Below are 8,134 nucleotides of genomic sequence, written 5' to 3'. Positions count from 1 at the left end.
TGGTTCCTTCTTCCTCACATTAAAAAAAAAAAAAAGGTATTTCCAGCAACTGTTTCACCGGTATCAATAAGCAGTAACACTTTTTTCATTGCACTTGTAGAAATTATTATAAAACACTTATCTCATGACACTTACTATAAATCACTTATAATATCAAACATTTCCCTCATTTATAAAAATACAAACTTGTGCATTCCTACACACCTGCTCAGTATTCATGCTCAGAGTGATAATCTGAGGAACATTTAGGGCATAGGGGGACCTTTCATTCTGCACATTGGTGCTGAGGGAAGGCGTTTGGTTGTGTGACAGACTTGGTACCACCTATAGGCCAGACGACCTGCTTTGGTATGGCCAGTCTCCGCCAGCTTGTTCCACCAGAAATACTCAGCACAGCTGAGCCTGTCTGCTGTAGCTGCTGTCTCCACCTAGCATCTGTCACCTGAGCAGGTGAATATTCCTCATGGAGTTCATATGCCACCTGTCTCTCAAGCTTCCATAGAAAGAGAGGTTTCCCAACGAGCTCCTTGAATAGTATGTAACTGTTCAGCACGGCGATATCAGGTAGGTGTAAAAACGCCTTGTTGTACCACCTGCATGACTTACGTAGGGAATTGACCTCACCAGTTTGTATGTCTGATTTATCAACCAGCCACTTGTTGATATTATAATCATTGACAGCCTCAGGCTTTATGACGGGTTCCCTGGTCCTGTAGTCTGTTTTCCCAGTTTCCTCTAACACACCCTAATGTACTGTAGACAGCATGTTAACTCGTTTCTTGTCGTACCAGAGAAGGGGTAACATGTTGCCACATTTCTTGGTCAGAAGGGCTCCTTTCTCAGTATTTGCCAGAAATATTGGGAAATTCTTTTTGTTGGCCCTAACAGTTCCACAGAACCCAGTATCATGGTCAAGCAAATACTTGGTCAATGCCAGGGCAGTGTAATAATTATTGGGATAAGGAATGTGGTGCCTGTCGAAATACCTTTCCATGAGCACTTTCACTACTGATGCAGAGAATCCATGAGGATTATCCCTAGGCATATCAGCATCTGTTGCCGAATAAACTATCACATCCAGCACATATCCAGTTTTACAGTCGCAAAGCACAAATATTTTGAGGCTAAATCAGTGAAGCTTTCATGGCACATACTGAATAAATGCCACCCTGCCCATGAATAACACCAGTGATTCGTCAATAACCACTTTCTGGAACGGACGAAAAACCCTGGATAATGACTCCTTGAGTATTGTGAGGATTGGTCTCATTTTCCATCCCCTGTCGTTCGGTGTGGGCCCGTAATTTCTGTTGAAGTGAAGGAACATTAGGATGACCAGGTACGTATCATGGGCCATATACTTGCAGAAGACAGGTGTGCCCAAGAGTTCATCAACCAACCAATAGCTATGCAGCACATGTTTTCTTATGTGCGCCATCAACATGGTAGGGGTGAGCCACACAAACATCTTCCCCACCTGCACAGGTATCCAGTCATACATGTGTGTGCTGTCACTGGCAGCCACATCCAGCCACTGCACACACATGGCCTGGTAGAAATTGATCTCCTCCACCAGGTAGTGCATTATTGCAGTCGTGAGAATGGCCCTGAACAAACTGCTAATAATCCAGGGCCTGGGGGAAAGCTCATCCTCCTGCACACCTCCACCCTCCTCGTCAAATGCCAGCACAGACAGCTCAAAAGCCAGCACAATCCTCCCACACAAATATATTGACTCCACTCACACGTGGCAGAGCCGGTTGTCTGGGAGTTCCAGGACATTTCTTTATCACTCGTGCACGCCCATGGGCTGGGGGTGGGGAAGGAGAGAGGTGTGGGAGGTGGGGGAGTAAGCAGTTGATGAATTACCTGATGCAGAACTTGCCTGGGGAGATGCTCGGTGCTGCGTATATCCACGTGGGGCCTTTGTGGGAAATACCACTCCCAAAGGGCCCGGTTGTGGTGAATCAGCCCTTGAGGTGCTAGGCTGAGGTGTTGGGGAGCACTGAAGGACGAGAAGTCAGCAAGCAGGCAGCGAGAGTGTTGGTGAGATGACTCTTCAGCGTTTATTCCGCAGGTGAACGCCAGGTCCACGGAAACTTTCCTGATGTTCTACGTCATCAATCGCCACCTCCTCGACAAATTCATCACTCTCATAGGCTCTTCTCTCTTCCTGAAGAAGTCTCAGACCCTTCTAGGGCACCGGAGAGCAAGTAGGGATCAGAGGGCTCGCTCTCCACATGGTAGCTCTTCCTCTCCTCCGAGGACGTGCTCTTGCTGAGTGTTCGAGATGACATGATGTCGTCCAAGGCACGTCCAATAGCACTATCACTTAGCCCTTTCCCCGGCACTAAGGGCAGAACTTTCACGGGGGTCGATGAGGCGATTAGCCCTTCACATGGTGCATGGGAATCGGACGATGACAAGGAAAAACACATGGCTCCTCATGCAACCACTGCCATGTACAGACTGAACTGTGCAACCAAGGGGTACCTGCAGGCCCTACCTACCCGGTGGGTATTAGAAAAAATGGTCATGAGTTCAAAGGGTGGTGGGATGGTGAGTATGGTATATCACGTCAGCCAGCGGCACTTCGCGCCCTGAATCGTGACGTTCATACATGTCATCCAGCAGTTAGTTGTTTTATATATATATATATATATATATATATATATATATATATATATATATATATATATATATATATATATATATATATATATATATCAGAGGACCTTAAATGTATGTATGACAGTCTTATGAAGCCAGGCTCAAAAAAAGGAATGAAGCACCTTGAGAAGAAGGGAGGGTCTGGATTCTTTCAAGGACAAGAGACTTGGAGACATTGTTACAGCAGAGACCAGGGATCTCTTCACAGCAATGGATATTGATTCATCTTTCTTGGAGAGGCTCCCACTGGCTTGGGAGGATGACCCTCATCTCGAACTCGGACTGAGATGCATCTCACGTCTGGCAGTTGTTAACACTTGTGAAGGAAAAGGGATTGCACTGGTTGCAAAGGTAAACTCTTGAATTACAACAAATGAAGAAGGCTACCTCCTGAAGGTGGTGTTCAAGCACTGACACATGATCGAGAAAAAGACGAAAGCAGAAAGGTTAGAATGAAAAGATATCTAAAGCATTTTTCTGCGTTTTTGTATGCGAGTGAAATAATTACTTTGTTTGCGAGACACCTAAATATTGGGATACAGTCTTTATTTTTTCTGTATGGTTTTGGTTCATGTAAATGAATGTAACAAATCAAGTGTATACCTTTATCTCTCTCTCTCTCTCTCTCTCTCTCTCTCTGTATATATATATATATATATATATATATATATATATATATATATATATATATATATATATATATATATATATATATATATATTGTTAAGAAGCGAGATTTGCCAGTTAGGTAGTCATGGAGCTTCTCAATGTTTCCCGTTGTTTACGGTAGCTTCGATACAGGAGTCAGAGTTGCTTAGTTTGCCTGCTGTTTTGTAAGCGTAGTTATTTCGTCAGTTATGCATCTTTTTTCCTCTCTCTCTTTTTCTCTGTAGTGTTTTATTTATGTGATTATTAAATTTGCTATAATACTGATTTTCGGGTTTATATGCTAAATAATTTACAGTGTTATGTAATGTAAGAAAACTCTTGCTTGTTTTGGGATATCTTCAAGTTGGCAACTGCTCTTCTCCTAGAATGTAGAAAAACTCCAGAATATAGGAAGCTTATATAAGGGGATGGGGAAGAGACTACAGCAACTTTAGTTGGTTTTCAGTTCCAGTTTGAGTGTGAGTGCAGTGTCAGTGTAGTTAGTATATTTTGGGTACTTGTGAAAACAGTGAAGTGTTATTGATTAGAAGTGAAGAGTTACTGAAGTTTGTATATCACTGGAACTTGTGAAAATAGTGAAGTGCTTGTTAAGCATGAAGTGTAATTACAATAAGTAATGTCTTGTATAACTCCGAAGTGCTTGTGAAAACAGTGAAGTTGAAGTTGGAAAGAATTAAGTGTAATTATTTGGAAAATAAAGACAGTGGAACTTAAGAAGCCAGTGTTTATTCTTACAACGCCTCAGCTGACATCTTGTGTGCTGTACACCTAAAGGCTGACCATAGGAAGAACAACTCACTGGGCAACATCCTTCCCTGTACTGTGCACTACTGCTGTTGGAGGCCTGTGGCAGTGTGGGGGTAGGGACGTAACACTGGTGTTAGGAGTGGGACGTTTCAGTGCTGCAGTGGAGTCTTAACTTTTGACATGGAAGCAGGAGGGTGTGCAAACAAGGTCTCGAGCTGGGCAGGAGGGATGAAAATGTCCCTGACGACAATTGTGAAGCTGTTACAGGCACAGAAGATAGAACTCAAAGAGACATTTTTTTTCTTTTTTTAGTATGTGTCTGACTCTCTGGGCATAGGAAGCTTCACAGCCTGCTCATTTAAGGCCCAGTAGTCCTCCTACATACCATACACCTCCACATTGTCACCACTTATGCGCTAACACCCACCATCCATATTAGACCCATACATGCTAGGGCTTTCCTCATACAGGACTGATGTACTGGTATTATCTGGGGTATTTTTACGGTAGCATGTCAGCAGGGTCTTTTGGTAGATCAGTAAAGTCTAATTTTATAGAATTCAAACCCTTAAACTGTTCCCTGTACCCCAGCGGGAGTTTGAACCTGGGTCCAAGTAGGACTGCAGGCCATCTCTCTACCGATTGAGCCATCGATCCCAAGCATCTAAAGTGTAGCATTACTGGGGTTGAATAATCAGAATGCAGAAGTTCTAAGTCCTGGCCTTAATTATGATGCCCCAAGTTTTTAGGCCCCAGACCATTGAAGTGCATGGCTATAATGGGGGTCCAATTAAAAAAAGAAACCCTCAGGAAATTGATGGTAGAGTATCTTGGGAAGCTTTACCATCCACAGTTTGAGTTACTCTGTGAACTCAGAATGGTTGGGATGATAGGCAGGGAGCAGAGCAGCTGGCTACTAGCCTTAAACGTGCAGCAGTGTGGAAATTCTGGAACAGATGTCAGTGATGGAAGGGGAACAAGTTATCAGTCCCTAGTAGAAGTGCTGCAGTGCAGATATGGAACCATGTACCAGACTGAGGTTTACAGAGCAAGATTCTAGAGCCGTGCATGGGCTTGAGGAGAATCCCTACAGCAGCTTGCTCATGACCTGGAGAGTATGGCATATAAGTGGCGTACCCTGGAGCAGCACCTAACCTGTTGGCTATACTCTCCTTCTTGAGGGACCAGTTCATTGATGCTCTTGACAGTGCAGAGTTGAAAGTGGAAATGAAGCAGGCACAACCAAGAAGCATGCCAGAAGTACTGAGCCAGTGGGCTCTAGAATTTGAGTCCTACATCAGGTCCAGTACATCCATCTTTCTAGACAGGTTGTCAGTGGAGGATTCATGGCAAGAAAGGGGCAGGTATGTGAAACGGAAAAATTGTAGGGAAGCTGCTGGTACTGTGAAAAGCCAGGGACACAGACAAAAGGATTGCAAGAAGTGGAAGAGAGAACAGATGATCAGAGGAGGTTGTTGGTTCTGCAGGAAGCTGGGACACAAGAAGGTGGATCGTTACAAATGGAAGAAGGAGCAAGAAAGGAACAGTGCAAGTAAGAATTTCAGATTGAAACAAACAGGTGTCGGACATGTGGTGAGGTGGGGACACTTCGGCTATGAGTGGGCCCAGTTGAGAAGGATGAGGGTAAATTAGTGAAGGCTGGATGACGAGAGGCAACAACCAGCCAATATTTCCCAAGAAGCCCCACCACTGAAGAAATGCAGGAGAACCCTTTGATGAATAGAGTGCGAGAAGATGGAAGATCAGACAGGCAAGGAGTGCAGTAGCAATGGGAATCTTTGCAAGAATTGGCTGCCATACTGCTGTGGACAGGGTCAGTGTCAAATGAAGAAGACCTGAAAGAAGATGCAGATGGAGTGGATGCAGATTTACAACCAGTCCCAGAGTGGCTGCAGCGGGAGTACAATGCAAACCATCCTGGGAAGATTGTTTCCAGGTTAAGCCCTGTGACCTAGAACTACTGGAGTCAGTGGGACCTTCTCCGTTTGAACAAGGGACCACTGGAGCATCAGTGAGAGACACCTGAGATGGCCTCAGCAAGTATTGGCAACTGGTGATTCCAAAGAAGATGAGGTCCTTGATCTTGACTGAGTCCCATAAACAGATCAGACTAGTGGGCACCTGGGAGTGAAGAAATTCCTAAGCCAACTGCAACAGAGATTTCACTGGATTGGCATGTGTCAGGATGTTGAAGAGTGGTACTGGCCTGTCCAGATGGCATGATGACAGCCATAGAAGAGACTCAAGAAATGTGGCTGCACCTCTCTCCAGCTGTACCAAGTGGGTGCAACAATGGAAGAGTCGCAGTGGACATTGCTGGACCTCCTGCCACTCACTGAAAGAGGGAACCGGTATATATGTACAGTGTCACGTAGCTTTAGTTCTCAGGGCAGACACCGGGCTGATCCCGAACAAGCTGTGCGTAACAGAACCCACAAAACAAATCTAGTATCAAATCATTGGTTAGGAATCCTTGTGTTCCTTTTCCTTCAGGCTTACATTAAAAAAATCCTCATTCCCTAAAACCTGGATTTTTACTTTCACCAACACTATTTACCACAATAAAGCATGAATCACACTACACACCGAATAATAAACATAACATAGAATATACTAAAAGTTCTGCTATAATGTGGTCAGCAGATAACATCACTCGCAAATTACAGATAAATATATATATTGATGTAAAACCACAACTCGGCTCCGCCGACCACCGACCAGCCCTCGTCACCCTCTCCCTTCACAGTCCAAGGTAGTTCTGCTCATTCCTCTTCACCAGCTCCCACTTTACAAATCTGTTTAGAATTCGAATGGAGTCCGAATCCTCAAGCCCTGGATCCACAACCCTTGTCAACATAGCAAGTGTGCTGCAGCATGGTCCAGTCGTTCGGTCTTTTGTCCCAACAGCATCTCCGAGATCGCTAGTGAAGGTGGTGACATTACATATAAAGATCAGGCACTTGTAGGTGGTCGGGTGAGCCGTGCCGTGTCATTGCCACCCACGTAACACCTCCCTCCTTAAAAGAAAAAAAAGTTAACTTTTTTTTTTTTTTTTTTTTTTTTTTTACCTAAAAACCCATAGATCCTATTATTTCACGGTATGGTATTCTTCTCATACTTGTTATATATTTCATCACCAGGAAACTTAAGCACACACATTATCTTAGAAGATAAATTGGGCAACATTAGGTGGTCAACTGAAGAGGAAATCTTTACATAGATAACAGTAATATTGATACCTATATATATTTTAGTTATTTACAATCTGTTTTCTTAATCATTATCTTGACCTATCCTCTGGACAAAACATCAGCCAGGATATTTTCTTTTCTCTCTTTTGATGTGGTTAATATCCAAATTGTACTTTTGCAATTCTAACCTCCATCTTAAAATCCTTTGGTTCTTCTCACTCATATCTTTGCTATGAAAGTTAAAGGATTATGGTCAGGGGTATAGATCTTCACAGGTTCTCGAGCAGGATATAAGTAGACTTCAAAGCCTGTCTCAGGGCTAGCATCAGAGCTTAATGCCTCTTTCTCTATTGTAGAATAATTTTTCTGGTGCTTATTGAATTTCTTAGAGAAATAACAGCACACTGGGTGAGATCAATACCCCTGCTGGGTCTGTCTGACATAACACTGCTCCTGCACCAGCATCACTGGCATCAACATAAAGTATAAATCCCTTATCAAAATTAGGACTATTTTTGCCAACATCAATATCATGATAAATTTCAAATTTTTGTGACCTGGAACATCAGAAAACAGGCAAGCAAAGTCTGATATTAATGTCAGCCAGCTGCTGCTGTTTAGTTAAATCCAAGTGTCCAAGTTTTTCTTTGTAGATTATTTAGTATGACTGAATTAACTAACTTGGAGTGAGGTACATTAGCTAGAGGACTCATCTTTCTCTCATCTCCATCATCAGTCACATCCCTTACATCATGAAGCATGATTACATCTTTTACAGTTTTCAACAGGCTCTTCACCTCTACGTTCTATATATTCTCTTTATCTGGTTAATAGTG

Source organism: Coenobita brevimanus, chromosome 77 (assembly GCF_032717465.1).
Source record: "Coenobita brevimanus isolate Jiangsu-jjx chromosome 77, ASM3271746v2, whole genome shotgun sequence".
In the NCBI taxonomy this organism is placed as follows: Eukaryota; Metazoa; Arthropoda; class Malacostraca; order Decapoda; family Coenobitidae; genus Coenobita; species Coenobita brevimanus.
The sequence above is the reverse complement of the archived record's forward strand: the minus strand, read 5'-3'. Positions refer to the sequence as shown.